This window comes from Scyliorhinus canicula, chromosome 7 (assembly GCF_902713615.1).
Source record: "Scyliorhinus canicula chromosome 7, sScyCan1.1, whole genome shotgun sequence".
In the NCBI taxonomy this organism is placed as follows: domain Eukaryota; kingdom Metazoa; phylum Chordata; class Chondrichthyes; order Carcharhiniformes; family Scyliorhinidae; genus Scyliorhinus; species Scyliorhinus canicula.
The window spans coordinates 49152983-49171023 of record NC_052152.1 but is presented as its reverse complement, the minus strand read 5'-3'; positions in this window follow the sequence as shown (position 1 = coordinate 49171023).

Here is an 18041-nt window from a genome sequence, read left to right as displayed (position 1 = left end):
TGGCCCGGCATATCTCCCACCCTACCGTTATCACCAAGCCAGGGGATCAACCCTGGTTGAATGAAGAGTGCAGGAGAGCATGCCAGGAGCAACATCAGGCCTTCTGAAAAATGAGGTGTCGACCTGGAGAAGCTACAAGACTACCCGTGTGCTGAATAAGCAGCAAGTAATAGACAGAGCTAAGCGATTCCACAAAAACCCATTAGATCTAAGCTCTGTAATCCTGCCACATCCAGCCGTGAATGGTGGTGGCCAATTAAACAGCTCACTGGGAGGAGGAGGCTCCACAAATATCCCCATCCTCCATGATGGAGGAGCCCAGCATGTATGTGCAAAAGACAAGGCTGAGGCATTGCCAACAATCTTCAGCCAGAAGGGCCAAGTGGATGATCCATCTCGGTCTCCTCCGGCGAGTAACTCACCTCCTGGCCCCCCCAAAGCCTGTCCGCCATCTACAAGGCACAAGTCAGGAATGCAATGGAATACTCTCCACTTGCCTGGATGAGTGCAGCTCCAACAACACTCAAGAAGCTCGACACCATCCAGGACAAAGCAGCCCGCTTGATTACTCCTCCTTCCACAAACATTCAAACCTTCCAACACCGACAAACAGTGGCAGCCATGTGTACTGTCTACAAGATGCACTGCAGGAACTCACCAAGGTTCTTTAAACAGCACCTTCCAAACCCACGATCACTGCCACCTAGAAGGACAAGAGCAGCAGATACCTGGGACCCCACCACGTGGAGGCTCCTCTCCAAGTCACTTACCACACTGACTTGGAAATATATCGTTGTTCGTTCACTGCCGCTGGGGCAACATCGTGGAACCCCCTCCCTAACAGCACAGTGGGTGTACCTACACATCAAGGACTGCAGCGGTTCAAGAAGTCAACCCACTACCATCTTCTGAAGGGAAACTAGGGATGGGCAATAAATGCTGGTCGAACCAGCGACAAATTTTTAAAAAGTCAGGACAGTGCATGACTTGGAGGGGGACTGGCGGAATATGTCCACTGACCTTGTTGTTTTAGATGGTGGGGGTCATGGGTTTGGAAGGTTGTATTGAAGGAGGCCTGGAAAGCTGCTGCAGTGCCTCTTGTAGATGGTACATGCTGCTGCTATGATGCACCAGTGGTGGAGGAAGTGAATGTTTGATGTGGAACATCAGAACGTGGCAGCCATTTAGTCCCTTGAGCCTGCTCTATCATTTAACTAAATTCTGGCTGCAAGGGATGGGGTGCTGATCAAGTGTTCCGTTCCTAGTTGGTATCAATCCTATGAGTGTTTTTGGAGCTGCGCTCATCCAGGCAAGTGTGAAGTAATTAATCACACTCCTGCCTTGGGCCTTGTGGATCATGGACAAAGTGGGTACTCAGAAGGGGAGGTACACACTGCAGAATTCGTGTCTGTGAATTTCTCATGTCGCCGCACTATTTATATAGTTGTCCAGTTAAGTTTTGATCATTGATATGTTACAAAATGTTGATGGTGGGGGGGATAAGTGATGGTAATGTCTTTAAATGTCAAGGAAGATGGTTAGGTGCTCTCTTGTTGGACATGGTCATTGACTGCATGATACTTTTGTTGGATAAATGCTACTCATCAATTATCACCCCAAGCCTGAATGTGGTCCAGGTCTTGCTGCATGCAGGCATTGACTGGCTTAGTATCTAATGATGTGGAGATGCCGACGTTGGACTGGGGTGGGCGCATTAAGAAGTCTTACACCAGGTTAAAGCCCAACAGGTTTGTTTGGAATCACTAACTTTTGGAGCGTAGCTCCTTCATCTGGTGATGTCCCCTGATGAAGGACCTATGCTCCGACAGCTAGTATCTAATAGTTGTGAATGATGCTCAACATTATGCAATCATTAGTGAACAGTCCCACTTCTGATCTAATGATGGAGGGACGTTTATTGATGAAACAGCTGAAGATGGTTGGGCCTAGGACTCAGAACTAGGAAATCCTACAGTGATGTCCTAAAGTTGAGATGATTGGCCTCCAACAACCACAACCATCTTCCTTTGTGCTGGGTATGACTCCAAACAATGAGTTTTCCCCTGATTCCTACTGAGTCCAGTTTTGCATGGACTCTTTGATGCCACACTCGGTCAAATGCTGACTTAATGTTAAGTGCAGTCAAGCTCGCCTCACCTCTCAAATTCACCTCTTCTGTTAATGTTGGCTTGTTCTGGAGCACATGACTCCAGTACTCAGCCAGGATGTTGTCTAAAACTCTAGCCTTTGCAGTATTCAGTACCTTCAGCCATTTCTTGACATCACATGGAGTGAATCAAACTGGCATCTGTAATGCTGGGGATGCCAGGAAGAGGCTGTGGTGGATTGTCCACTCAGCACACCTGGCTGAAGATGTTGAGAATGCTTCAGTTTTGTCTTTCACACTGAAATGCTGGGACCCCCCATCATTGGTGACAGAAATCTTTGTGGCGCCCCATTGGTTATTTAATTGTTCACCACAATTCATGACTGAGGAGCTTTGAACTGACCGGTTGGTTGCCTCTATCCAAAGGATGCTGATTCCACTGTTTCGCTTCATGTACTTCTCTGTAGTAGCTTCACCAAGTTGGCATCTCATTTTCAGGTATACCTGGTGCTGCTCCTGGCATTCTCTCCCGCACTCCTCATTGAACCACAATTTATCTCCTGGCATGATGGTAATAATAAGGCGTATGTCAGGCCTTAAGCTTACACAATCTGGTTGAATACAATTCTGCTGCTGCTGCTGATGGCCCACAGCGTCTCAAGGCACTGCAGTTTTGAGCCTCCCGATCCATTCTGAACCTGTTCTATTTCGCAATGTATGTGCCACACACACTGGTAGATGTTCTCAATGTGGAGACAAGGGCTTTTCTCCACAAAGACTGCCTGGTGATTACTCCTGCCCATGCTGTTATGGATAGATTTACCTGGGACAGATAGACTCTTGAGATCAAGGTAGGGATTCCCTCTTGTGAGTTCTCTCCCCACCTGTCACAGGCCCAGTCTGGCATATCTGTCCTTCAGGACTCAGCAACATCAGTCAGTGGTTGTGCTACCAAGTCAATCTTGGTGTTGAAATTGGAAGTGCCCCATCCAGAGTATATTTTCATCCCTTTCTATCCTCCATGCTTCTTCCAATTGGTGTTCAACATGGAAGAGTACTGTTTGAATTGTTGACGGAGGGCCCTATTTGAAAATTAGCAGGAGGTTTCCTTGCTTACGTCTGACCTGATGCTATGAGTTTTCATGGGGTCTGGAGTTTATGTTGAGGACTCCCAGGGGCACTCCCTCTTGAATGTGAACCACTATGTCATCACACAGAAGGTATGGGAGAAGATAATGGAGAGCGTATTCAGTTCTGGACTTGGGTGACTGTGTGCAGTTTGCACGTTCTCCCCGTGTCTGCATGGGTTTTTGCTGGGTGCTGGTTTCCTCCCACATTGCAAGGATGTGCAGGTTAGGTGGATTGGCCATGATAAATTGCCCCTTAGTGTCCAAAGATGTGCAAGTTAGGTAGGGTTGGATAGGGCAGGGAAGTGAGCCCAGGGAGGGAGCGCCTTCGAAGGGTTGTTGCAGACTCAATGGGCCGAATGGCTTCCTTCTGCACTGTAGGAATTCTATGGTAGAAAATTGGATTAAGAAGTAATTAGATGGTGGAAACAATGGATAAGATTTAAGAACCAGTTAATGGTGTCTCACTGGATTTTGATGTCAGAGTATTCTGTTCAGCATGGACATCAATGATTTGGATATAAGGCCAAAGAGGGTGGTGCCTACATTTTGTGAAGGCACTAAAAGAGAATATATAGGACAGGATTTTCCACGCCCTCCGCGGCATGTTCCGTGCGATGGCAGCCCATCATTATCCGGTGAGGGGGGAGGAGGGGGGACTTCTGATCCTGCTGCTAATGTTCTGTCAATGTTTCCTGCTGTATGCACACCCTGGTGCCGGGATACCTACAATGGGGATTCACCTCCGGCGAAACTGGAAAACCCTGCCGGCAGGTACTGCTGGAAAATTCCATCTGTGTACATAATTCTGAGGATCAAAGGGAACTGAATATCGATAAGTTGGTGGCAAAGGCATAAATGAAGCAGAAAGGATCTAATGTCAGTAAATGTATGGCAATGAACTTTGGTGGACAAGCAAAGTATGAATTATTCTTTGAATAGGAGTAAGCTGAGCGATTTGGTATAGCAAAGGCATTTTTGAGTTCATGTTGACAAGAAAGACCATGATAACTTACAAAATAATGTAAGATTTCATGGCAAAAACATCGAATGGAACATGGTGAATCAATATAAAATCCCAGTTGGGAGTATGGTGTCCAATTTTCAGCTCCACACTATAAAAATGGTGTTAAGGCAATAGCGATCGTGCTGTGCAGAATCAGGAGGTTGCTGCCTTGTGCAAAGAAACATAAATATAAAGAAAGATTTTTACAAATTAGAGCTGCTTTGACTCGCAGTGAGGATGTTTCGGAGTATAAACCAAAAATGCTGGAAACACTAAGAAGGTCCATGCAGCAGCTGTGGAGAGAGAAGCAGAGTTATTGGCCCTGATATGTCCGACAAGTGGACTATCCTTTATCCAAAGTCCTTGGAGCCGATTGCATTTAGGATTTGCAATAATTTAGGTTTTCAGATATCGCTTATAAACTCACATTACAATATTAAACCTAGGCTAGCTACAGTCTAAAGTAAATAACATCGCTAGAAAAGTAGCATGTATCACTGAGTGAAAACGAAAGTCACCAAAGTTCCAGAGGACAATAGGCTGCTCTCCTCCTTTATGAGAGAGAGAACTGACTGGTGGTGACTTAAGCTGAGGGTCACCACACCTCATGGGAGGGGCAAGGTTGGGAAGATGGGGCCTTCATGAATAACCTCAACTGGTATAGGAATTGAACCTACGTGTTGGCATAGTGCTGATTACAAACAAGCCACCCAGCCAACTGAGCTAACCAACCTCAATGCAGGGTACTTGAAAGGATTCCTTATGACATGTTCTCTATAAAAATCACAAGGTAAACAGTGCTGACAAATATCTAGGCTTTCCGCATCAAAAGCTCAATGAGATTTTTTTAAAGTGCAGTTTGGTTTTTGGACTTTCAGATAAAGGATACGCAAACTGTAGTGGAGATTTCCAAGAGATTCTGAAGGGGAACCTCTGAATGCCTGGTTTTTAGCTCATGGTACCCGTATTTTTCCATCAGTTTCCCAGCCCGGAATCAATGCCTGATTGGCAGAATATGGAATTAAGTCACTGATCAACCATGGGGCTCGATTCTCCTAAAAGGGAACACAGTCCTCTAGCGAACGCATTTAGCTGTGTGTTTCCCGGCCATCGCAGTGCAGAGAAACACGTGGCTATTCAACGTGACTCGCGTTGTATAAGGGGCCTTAACGGGGAACACGCAGTCGCGCTGCACATAGCCCCATTTTTTATAGTGGGGAGCTCCGCTCGCCCAAACTCCCCAGCGTAGTGAGAGATTGGGACCACATTTTTAACTGGCGTCCCGATCGCCGAAGCCCCTGAAACTATCCCCGACCTCCCCCCAGCTCGATCGTGCGCATGCAAAAAATGCCAGCTTGGCACCCTGGCACTACCACCTGGGTGTCAGCCCGACCCTGCCAAGGTTCCCATGTGGCATTGCCAACTGGCATGGGCACTGCCAAGGTGCCAAGCTGGCATTTTTAGCACACCTATGATCAGGTGGGGGTGCCTTGCGTAGGTGTTGGGTGGGGTGTGGGGGAGATGCGGGGACCCCCTCACAGTGCGTTTGGGCTGGGGAGGTGGAGTTCGGGATTAATTGGCCAGCCGGTGTGAAATTGTGTTCTGGGGCCGGTTGCAGCCGGAACACGTTTTGTGCCCCCTCCTGGGTCCTCCAGATGTGTTGGCCCAAGGACAGAAAGATTTCAGGTCATGGGGACAGAAGTGTATGAAGAATTGGAAGAAACAGAAGATGATGGAACAAGGTTCACAGATTACCCCAGCAGCAAGGGATATTCGACATTTCGCACTGCTTATGCTATATGACTTTATTCCCTGCATCAATAGTACTTCCCAACACAATCCTTAGTGCTCTCAATCCAAACACCAGCATACCTTGTTATTAAATACCCACCAAACAAGCTCAGAATGCAAGGAATTCATCTTCCTACCCGCACTAATGCCCAACTGTAGGATCTTCTACTTAAACTAGTGATCCAGCAATATGCTACCTGAGAACCACTTGCCTCCAATGAAGGCATTTGAGATAGGTTTGGTCAGTAATCTTGACAAGCTCAGATGTAAGGGCGGGGGGAATAGGATGTAGACTTTGAATGCTAAATGGCACAGATATCTGCCCCTTCTAACTTTCGATCTGCCTCTTAATACTGTGTCATCTGTAAACCTGGATATATAACTCCAGCAGCAACATTTTTACACAGAGGGTCAATGAGGCTGTGGCATGCACTACCAGAATGAAAGATTGTAACATTTAAAGACAGGGTAGGTAGGTTGCAGAAGGAAATGTGATAAAGAACAGGACGGGTACATGAACGCAGGGTATAATTCAAGTGGATAATAAGAACCAACGTGGACTAATTGGGCTGAACAGCCTGTTGCTGTGTAGTTCTGTCTGATGCTGAGTTTTGCAAGTAATACTGAATAGATTAGAACATATTATTAGAAGCAGCCTGAAGTTAGCCAGAGAGATGGGCTCCGAGAACAATGTTCTTTTCTCTCCACTATTGCTCCTTGGTCACTATTGCCAGGAATCAGAGCAGAAAACCTTGGATAACATAAATTTATCCAACACGGTGCATGCAGTGGAGAGATGTGTGCCAGCTATATGTTAGATTCATTTGTTCCATGAGCATTGTTAATGTTGTGATTCATGAAACTGAATCAGGGGCATCTGCTGGATCAGCAATAATGAACCTTATTAAGAAAAGGGTTTTAAATGTACATGTCTGCGGTTGGAGCAACAAAGCACTCAATTATTACATAGCAAATTGCAATAATTTGTGTTTGGCAAAGTTGGCTGTAACAATATCTGAAACAGGCTTGTGTCTTAGAGAGGCATGGAGGAATTTTTCTCCACATTACTGCCAGTAAGTGGATGGGCTTGAGGAAGTGAATCAAGGAAAATGAGGCAAGGAAAACCTCCTGACTAAGACCCCCCCACCGCCCCCCCCCCCCCCCCCCCCCTCCAGAATTGGCTCATCAAATTTCCTTCACCCCCACTGTTACCAATAATAGATGCTGATCTGTTGTCTCCCCATTGCACATAAATGACAAAGAAGGGTGATAACATTCTGACCAAATTTCTCTCTGGTCCCACCTTAGCCACAGGAAAGGAAGGCCATAAAAGAGGAGGCTGTAGTGAATTGAAGACATCATGTCAGCGTTTTAACATTTTTGTTCGATTTCAGCCCCTCCAACAAAGTTTATTTGCATCTGGGCCTCAAGTTAAATTTGTTCCTCGGGGCCTTAAACTCTTTTGACAGTCACTCAGTTGTTGACCAGTTCCTTTAAGCTGCTGCAGGAAGTGAAACAGCTCAGCAGCTCAAACATTCCCTCCCCTGCAGCGCTGGGCTCCTAACGCAAAGGTGCGGGAAATGCTTTAAGAGCTTGACCTGCAGACTTAACTGACTCTGACACCGGAAAAGGGATGCAGTCATGGCTGGATCAAAGCAGACTTGTCCTGTCTGACACCGGCAGGAGAATGGGGATGAGAAAAATATCAGCCATGGTTGAATGGCGGAGCAGACTCGATGGGCCGAGTGGTCTAATTCTGCTCCCATGTCTTATGGTCTTATGGACACGTGTAGGGTGACAATCTTGTCCTTGAAGAAAATTCTATGCATCATGTCCATTCCACAAGACACCTTGATATCATAGCTTACCAACTAAATTAGATCATTCCTTTTAATTTTTGCAATGCTTTGAATAAAAATCGTCAAATTAAATAGCTTTTTGGTAATGGGTGGGAGGAACATCATGTTTGAATAAACCTATAACCTGTATATATTGTACACTACACAAAGCCAAAGGATACCATATTGACATTGTACAGTGTCTGAACACATCACGTGTACTGTGCCCAGTGTTTGACCTCCCATATGGTGGGTGATGTAGTTCTTTTGGAAAAAGTCCAGAGGAGAGCTACAAAAATGATTTCAAGCTCAAAGAACATCGGCTACTCAGATAGGTTCAAGGATCTTGGTCTATTTACATTAGAGCAACATGGGTTCAGAGGCTACGTGATAGAAACCTTTCAAAATAATTAAAGGCTGGGATAGAGATCCTGACGATTCCCCATTTGGTGAATTTGAAGGTGGGAGGAGCTCGTAAAAACCTGGGCTTAGCCTGCCCGCCGCCTACCCATTCACCCCGGCCAATATGAAAATTTGTGGGGGGCACGTGGAGGCATCCGACGATCCTCCTGCTCATGGCCTTTTGAATGCATCACCTTGCCCTCAACGCTATTTCATATGTGCAAGGGGGGGCCATGCTATCTGGAAAACCTGGCAGTTTTAGCTGTGCCGATTGGTGTCCGGCGAGGTTGGGGGGGAACCTCCTTTTTTGCAGTTTTGCAAGGGCAACGAGGAGTCAACACCGAGTTTGGTTGAATTTAAAATTTACTTTATGTTACAATAACTATTGTGTACAGCTCGGGTAGATTCCCTACTGGGTCTCCTCCAGTCAGTTCTTTATTGGCCGACTGTATTTATACAAAGCCAAGTATTGTTAAAGGTCCCCCGTCCCTTTATCGGCGGAACTTATACTCTGCAAGGGTAGTTATCATCCCTATCCCATAAGACCCATCCATGCCATGTGGTACGGTAGCACAATGGTTAGCATTACTGCTTCAGTGCCAGGATCCCAGGTTCGATTCCCGGCTTGGGTCACTGTCTTTGCGGAGTCTGCACGTTCTCCCCGTGTTTGTGTGGTTTTCCTCCGGGTGCTCCGGTTTCGTCCCACAAGTCCCGAAAGTTGTGCTGTTAGGTGAATTGGACATTCTGAATTCTCCGTCCGTGTATCCGAACAGGTGCCAGAATGTGGCGACGAGGGGCTTTTCACAGTAACTTCATTGCAGGGTTAATGTAAGCCTACTTGTGACAATAAAGATTATTATTATAACAGCTGGTTCCCTGCGCTCATCGAAGGCCCCTCCCCAATCACACTTCTTCGTTGACCTCCCCCCTGCCCCCCCCCCCCCCCCCCCCCCCTCTCCCCCAGTCGCTCAAACTTGTTGAGAAGCTGTGTCAATATTCAGCCTATCTAGTTCCATGTTGATCACGACCATCTTGTATGCACTATCAACCATCTACAAATGGCCTCTCAATCCTGTGTTCATGGTCCTGATAGTCCAGCTTGCCAATTAAAGAGCTGGCATTTTCTTTCTTTTCACTTGTCTTGTTTACTTGTTTGTTAATGACAATATTGTATTCATTTTTTTTTATAAATTTAGATTACCCAATTATTTTTTCCAATTAAGGGGCAATTTAGCGTGGCCAATCCACCTACTCTGCACATTTTTGGGTTGTGGGGGCGAAACCCACGCAGGCACGGGGAGAATGTGCAAACTCCACACGGACAGTGACCCAGAGCCGGGATCGAACCTGGGACCTCAGCGCCGTGAAGCGGTTGTGCTAACCACTAGGCCACCGTGCTGCCCTACAATATTGTATTCATTATCTAAAAGTACAAAAACTGTATACTCCCTGAGGATTATTGTTAAAGTGATCAATTACATTATTCGGATGATGGGCAATCAAATCATTGCAAGCAGTGTATTTTGTTGGTAACCACTTATTGAACACTACGCTAATGGTCACCAAGTGCATACAGCTGGCCCACTTCTGAGCAAAAGTACTGCTTAAGACCTCTTCAAATCTGATCACTGTGGCTTATCATGAGCTTCGCAACAAATCCTTGGCTTTGGATTGGCACTGGAGAATCAGGACAAATGATAAACCTATTGATAATGGTTGCTAGTCAGAACATTGCTGCAGCAAAGTCCGTGTCATTGGCAATTACATTTTTTGTGAATAGTAATACAAGCGATATGCATCCATAGAAATATCCTTTCAGCTGCATATTCAAGGATACGTCTGCTTGCAAATGTGCGTGTGAATGCCTGTGTGTATAGCTACTTTGTGCAGACAGAAATAAAGAACTTGCATTTCCATCAGGTCTTGCATAACCTCAATGTCCCAAAACACTTTAAAGCTTGTAAAGTTCTTTTGAAGTGTGGTCATCATTGTAATGCCCAAAAAAGAAAAAAAAATCATTGTAATCATGCTCTTTATGTGAGCCATATATGCAAATCTATATGATTCCATCTATAAATCTGCACACGGATGCAAATCAACAGAACATATGTGTGGTGGTCTGGCACCCGCATCTGCAAAATATGTGCCTCTAAATACTGAAGTCATGACGGAACCATGGAATGCACTGATCTGACTAGCTATTTGCAGTTCACAAATCCTGTCTCAAATTCTGCCTCTGTAAAAACCCTTAAAAATTAAAACAGGGCTACAGGATCATTTCTGTGCCCCAAGCAGCTGCAGAAGAGTTGTGAAGGAAAACCGGACTGTGAGAGTGAACTGGTTTCAAACCACAGAACAGTTAGAGGCTTGTTACAGAGGTTAACAAAGACACTGACAAGTGACACATCAGCTGCAGTATTTTTGGAGTACTACCTAGTGTTAACACTAATAATGAGCACCAGCATGGGCTAACCATCAGGGCCCATTCAGATTATGTCCCCCCGGAGAAATGAGTTCACTTGTTGGCTGGAGAAAAGGACCTTCTAGTCCCTTGGCTGTAAATGTTAATGTACTGTGAAGGGAAAGCCAATGAAGTCTGAATGCGTCACAAGCTCCGAGCCATGAAATTCTCTGACCTCCATTTCCTTTTACATTCCCTCTGACCTGCAGTTTTAATTTTCTGGAAATTCACACTTTCCATGTGCTGCGCCAGATTACACAAACAGAACCTGCCTTTTCCACAGAGGGGTGGGAATGAGTGCGTGCCCTAAGAAAAACAGCAATCTCATAGACTTATATGTTAACCCTTTGCAGTATTTCTAAACCTTGAAGAAACATCAGTTTCAAGTTAACTTATTTTAATTTGGCTTGAGAATTGAGAACTTTGCTGACTAGAGACGATTCAAACTCAAGTGAACTGCCTTGTTGGAGAAAAGTACCCAACTGCGTGGCTTTTGGTCCATTTCGTCCATCAGCATAATTAAATCTTGAAGGATTTTAATGTCATTGGTCGTGAAATTAGTCTCCTCAGCATCACTGGTGACAACACTATCAAAAACCTGCACTGAAAAAACTGTGGCCGGAGTGCTTCCGGCCACTTTTGACCCAAATAGGATGCAGAGTGTGTGGATTGTGATGGCCTCTAACGGTGGCTTATTTGCCATTTTCCATTCTGGACCAGGCAGGTCCAGGTAATGCCCCTCGCTTGTATATTTTTAGTTGATTATACACGTAAGCGAGCCCCCACCTCCTGCCATGATTTTAAAGAGCTAACCGTTCAACTTTCAGGTGACGTTGGTGTTAGTGGAAGCACTGTGTTGAGCATTATTTGAGGAGTTTTGCAAACAAGAACGATTTTTCAGAGAATGGTGCATTTGACAAGGAGATCTGAGGAGTTGGTTGGTCTGTCAGGGAAATATCTACTGCATAAATGTGGGGCTGGATTCTCCCCTACTCGGCGGGGCGGGGGGTCCTGGCGGGATGGAGTGGCGTGAACCACTCCGGCGTCGGGCCACCCCAAAGGTGCGGAGTTCTCCGCACCTTTAGGGGCCAAGTCCTCACCTTGAGGGGCTAGGCCCGCGCCGGAGTGGTTGCCATCCCGCCGGCTGGCATGGAAGGCTTTTGGTGCCACGCCAGCCGGGGCCGAAGGGACTTCGCCGGCCAGCGGACGTCCGTGCATGCGCCGGAGTGTCACCGGCTGCTGATGACATCACCGCGCATGCGCAGGGGAGGGGGTCACTTACGCGTCGGCCATCACGGAGGCTATGGCCAACGCGGAAGGAAAAGAGTGCCCCCACGGCACAGGACCGCCCGCGGATCGGTGGGCCTCGATCGCGGGTCAGGCCACCGTGGGGGCACCCCCTGTGGCCAAATCGGCCCATGCTCCCCCCCCCCCCCCCCCCCCCAGGACCCCAGAGCCTGCCCGCGCCTCCAGTTCCGCCGGTAATAGATAGAGTATAGAGAAATACAGCACAGAACAGGCCCTTCGGCCCACGATGTTGCGCCGAACTTTTGTCCTAGGTTAATCATAGAATTTTGGACAATTTGTCATGGCCAATCCACCCAACCTGCACATCTTTGGACTAGTAAAGGAGGTGGTTTGATTCACGCCAGCGGGAGAGGCATTACAGCAGCGGGACTTCGGCCCATCGCGGGCCGGAGAATCGCCAGGGTGGGGCCCGCTGACCGGCGTGGTGCGATTCCCGCCACTGCCGAATCTCCGGTGCCGGAGACTTCTGTAGATGGCGGGGCGGGATTATGCCGCCCCGCAGCGATTCTCCGACCCGGCGGGGGGTCAGAGAATCCAGCCCGTGGTCTGTAGTTCCAGCCCTTCTTGGGCTGCAGTATGATATGAAAATGGGCACAGGCAGCAGAGAAGAAAGCAGTATTCAGGGAGTGAGGGAGGAAAAAGAGGCAAGGAGGAGGCACCTGGTGTAATGTCCTTGTCGGGTGGGTTGATTTATATTACAGGAACACTTGTAGCTAAAGCTATAAATGATTTATTAACATTAACTGTGGGTCAAATATATACAAAACAACAATGCGGAGGGGGCCGCCCTGGGGGAGGGTGGCCACCGCGCATGCGCATTTGGCACCAGCCCAACTGCGCATGCGCGGGACCCGAGTCTGGCGCCCCCTAGCACATGGCGCCCCGGGCGACTGCCCGAGTTGCCGGTGCCTTGGGCCGGCCCTGTAAATGTCATTCTTTCTGGGGTGCAATGCTCATCAAATCTTTGAATTACTTCATTAAAATTTTTACTATCTTCATCGTTTGCAAATTGTTTTTTTAATTTAGTGTACCCAATTAGTTTTTCCGAATTAAGGGGCAATTTAGCGTGACCAATCCACCTACCCTGCAATTCTTTGGGTTGTGGGAGCAAAATCCACAAAAACATGGGGAGAATGTGCAAAATCCACACGATAGTGACCCAGAGCCGGGATCAAATCTGGGACCTCGGCGTTGTTAGGCAGCAATGCTAACCACTGTGTCACCGTGCTGCCCTTCATTTGCAAATTTAGACGTATTAAACACAGCAATTGCTTCGGGCCCTGCCGCTGTTAGGAGCATCACTACCTTACGTGAATCTGATTGATCTCCTAAATTTACTGCAGTAAGAAACAGATTAAATTGTTGTTTAAAAATACGTCAGTTGCCGTCCACATTACCATGAAATATGTGACTCATTGGTGGCTTCAACGACTCCATGTTGTTACTTCTTGCAGTCTGCAAAATCTTCAAATCGCTGTGGATGCTGTCGCAGGCTGACAGTTTTTCTCAGTGTTTGGTAACATCCAGCCCTGGTACCACATAATGGGTGAGATTCTCCCATTGGGTGACTAAGTGCCGACGCTGGAGTGAAAACCGGAGTGTTTCATTCGGGCGTCGAAGGCTGCTCCTCGCTCCTTATTCTCCCACCCCCGGGGGGCTAGGAGCGGCGCCGTGTCATTTAGACACGTTGGGCCTTGGCGCCACGTAAATGACGTCACCCGCGCATGCGCAGGTTGGCTGGCGCCAACCCGCGCATGCGCTGTTGCCGTCCTCCCCGCGGGCGCCCCACAAGAAATGTCGGAGTGATCTTGCAGGTCGGCGGAGGAAAGGAGTGCGTGCTTCAGAGAGGCCGGCCCGCCGATTGGTGGGCACCGATCGCAGGCCAGACCCCTTTTCAGCACCCTCCTGTGCTGGATTCCACCCCCCCCCCCCTACAGGCCCCCCCCCCCCCCCCCCCAGCGTTCCCACGCTGTTCACGCCGGCACAACCAGGTATGGTCGGCACCGGCGGGAACACGTCGTATTGGGCAGGCCGCTTGGCCCATCCGGGCTGGAGAATTCTCCGAGTGGCCAGCCGTAAATCTCGCTGCGCCGGTTTGGGAGGGGGGGGGAGAATCGCGTGCGGGTGCCGGGACGGCGTGGCGGGACTCGCCCGGCGCTCCCGCAATTCTCCCACCCGGCGTGGGGGGGGGGGGGGGGGGGGAGAATTGCGCCCAATATTCTTGTTGGATGGTCTGATTTACATTACAAGAACACTTGTAGCTAAAGCTATAATCGATTTATTAACATTAACCGTGGGTCAAATATATACAAAACAACAGATAAGTAATAATATGAACATGCACAAGCAACCTCACTTCCAGCTCCCTCGTCAGTCTGAGGTCACCTGACTCTAATATTCACTTATATACTAATAAGACTCCCAGTGGTCAGTCGGTGAATTACAACACAACAATGCTATTACTACACCCGGGATCCCTTCATTCCAGTTGGGCTGTCCTTGAGTATACTTAGGCTCCAGTTCTCCTCAGGTCTCATCCTAACAGCACAGTTGCTGCACAATTCCCCATCTTTCAATTCGTAAGCTGCACACAATTCCTGAAATGAAAATCACCAACAACAAAATAAATTCACAATAACTTACCCTCGCAATATTTCCATTAATTGACACAAAATTGAACAATTGCCTTCTAGGTTTTGCCTGACCCAGTGTCCATCTGCAAGTGAAACCCCAATGGTTGGAGCATTAGTGCCACTGACTTCCACAGGCAAAGACTGAAGATGGCCTTGTAGAATGACCTCAAGCAGTTTGGAGCCTTGGGAGCCCAATTTCAGATTGCACCAGTTTGATATGGACAGCAGTAGTCTGGGCTGGCTGGCTGAGAAGCAATGGCAAGGGCAGTGGCTGAGGGACAGATACTGCTATCCTGAGGCAAGACTGGTTCCCCACAAAGCCACCTACACTTTCCCAGGGCAGCACCACATCAATTCTAGTAATCTGTTGGAAGGCAGATAGACTGACTACTCTTGAGACCTTACATGTTCTTTTGAGTGTTGGCATCTACAGCCATGATGGTGACAATAACAATCTGGGCTCTTGTGGTCTCAACCTGAGCTGCCACTGAGCCATTGAGTGGCTTCTGACAGTGTGGCTCTGACAGCCGAGACATCGTTAACTAGCTACTATATTGCGGGCAGGATTGTGGGAGCTATCATGGCATTGGCCACCACTTCTGTAATGAAGAGGATGAATTGCAAACTGTGCACAAAACCCTGTGCCAAGTTAGACTCGATCGTCTCCATGCTCAGTGACAGTGACAAGAGGCTTGTGGCAGATCAGCCAATGTATCAAAGACCTCGGTGTGCATCATCATCCTCCTGTGCACCGCACCGTCAAAGTCATCATGTGTCCTATGCAAAGAACTCATCTGCAACCATGCACTGCCCCCCATGACCTCCCAAGGGAGCTGATAAACAAACTATTCTTTCCCAGCCTAGCTTCAGCCCAGTAACTCACCATGTGCAAACCAGTCCTCTCTACTAACCTCCAAAGTACAGAAGTAGTACCAGCATCTGTACTAGTGACTGTGAGGAGGCTGCACTGGCTGGCCAGGGTCGTATTCAATTGTTTGGCATTAGATTATGGGGGCGATATTCTCTGATCCTGAGGCTAAGTGTTAACGCCGTTGTAAACGCCGTCGCATTTTACGATGGCGTCAACAGGCCCCCAGGAGCAGCTACTCTGAGCCCCACAGGAGGCCAGCATGGCAATGGAGCGACCCACGCCGCTCCAGCTCCGATACTGGCCTCAAATGGGCGCTTGCACACCGTGACCGGCACAATTGCGTGCATGCGCGGCGGCTTCCTTCTCCGCGCCGGCCCCGACTCAAAATGGCGTGGGGCTACAGGGCGGTGCGCAGCAACAGAGGCTGCCAGCCCGAGAGGCCAGCCTGCCAATCGGGAGGCCCCAATCGCGGGCCAGGCCACAGCGGAGGACCCCCCCCCCAGGGTCGGACACCCCTTCCCCCCCCCACCAGGCCGCCCCAAAAGGATGCACACCAAGGTCCCGCTGGGTAAGACCACACGTGGATGGCACCAGCGGGACTCGGATTTTGTTTTGTGGCCACTCGGCCTATCCCAGGCAGAGAATCGCCGAGTGGCCCCTGACCAGCTCTGCGCTGACCCCACCGGCACCAATGGCGCTGGTTCTCCGCTCACCGGTGTTATAGACTAGGGTTTAGAGAACCCCAAAATGTATCATGGAGTTCACCTGATCCACGACTTTTACTAGATTGTGATTATGGGGAGCACACAGCCCACTCCGAGCAGAAATGTAAAAGTAATTTTTAAAGCAAAACAATGTTTATTCTATGAACTTAGTTAACCTTTTTAAAACATACAGTGAACATCTTAGCAACCATCAATTCAAATACCACCCCCAAAGAATACAACATTCTAAGTAATACATAAACTTTCCTTTTAACATCCATAAGACAAAAATCCTTTTTACAGAAGTACATCAGGTTTAAATTCTCTACTGAGAACAGTTACCATGTTGAAATTACCAAACGGACATTCATAAGCTTGCAGAGATTCATACACATCTTGCTGTGACTGCAGCGTCTCCAAAACTAAAACGAAACTAAAAAACACAGACACACCTGAGCTTTTCCACAAAGCGAAACTAAAAAGCAGAGCCAGAGCTCAGCTGCACCCACACTCTGCCATCACCGCAGCCACATGAGCAGACAAACAGTTGTTAAAGTGACATTCCCATGGCACTGGAGAATCGGCCGACCGGCATTGGGGCGGTGTCGCGCGATTTTCTCCCGGCCCTGCGATTCTCTGGCCCGGCATGGGCTGAGAGAATCCCGCCCTGTGTGTCTGTCCTCTGTGCTGTCGACAGGCCTGGGTTACTGAGAAAGAGAGACCCAACTGAAAGCAAGGCGTGAGCATGACAGGAGACATTTTCAAAGAATTAAATAAAACCCCTGTTCCCATATTTGGTGTCATCGCTGCAAATCCCCAAGGCACCAAACACAACAACCCGGCAACAGGCTGTATGGAAGCTAAAATACAGAAATGGAAAGTTGGGCTGAGGGAAGTGGTTGAGTGGAAAGCAAGAGATTCAATGTCACACCATCTTCAGCTTGCACTTCACGCTAGTTAGCAGGATAAGGATCAAGCAGGATTTGAGAAAGGAATAAGGCAGGAACATTCCTTTGACAGCACCTCCCAAACCCACAACCTCGACCACCTGGAAGGACAAGGGCATCAGATACATGAGAACACCACCAGGTGAATGGTCTTCTCCAAGCCACACACCATCCTGTATTGGAACTACATTGCAATTCTCTCACTATCATTGGGTCAAAATCGTGTAACTCCTAACAGCGCTGTGGATGTACCTGCACCACATGGACTGCAGCAATTCAAGAAGGCAGCTCACTTCTACCTTCTCAGCGACAATTAGGATTGTGCAATAAATTGTGGTCTAGCTGGTGACACTCACATCCCATGAAAGAATATCTTTTTTAAAAACTGTCATCCTGAATGTTGACGATGACTCCAGATGCAACCGGCTCTGATGCAGCAGCCCCCATGGTGCAGGTCACCTTCTCCTTCAGAGGACACAGTCAATTCAGGCATGCCTCCAACCTGCTTGCTCTCTGCTTCTCTCTACAGTTATGTGGCACAGTGGTTAGCACTGCTGCCTCACAGTGCCAGGGATCCGAGTTTGATTCCAGCCTTGGGTGACTGACTGTGTGGAGTTTGCACTTTCTCTCCGTGCCTGCTTGGGATTCCTTCCACAGTCCAAAGATGTGCAGGTTAGGTGGATTGGCCAAACTTAAGTTGGCCCTTAGTATCCAAAGATGCGCAGGTTACATGGGGTTATGGGTGTAGGGCGGGGGAGTGGGCGAAGGTAGGGTACTCTTTCAGAGGGTCGGTGCAGACTAGATGGGCCAAATTAGTTCCTTCTGCACTATAATTCTACGATGTGT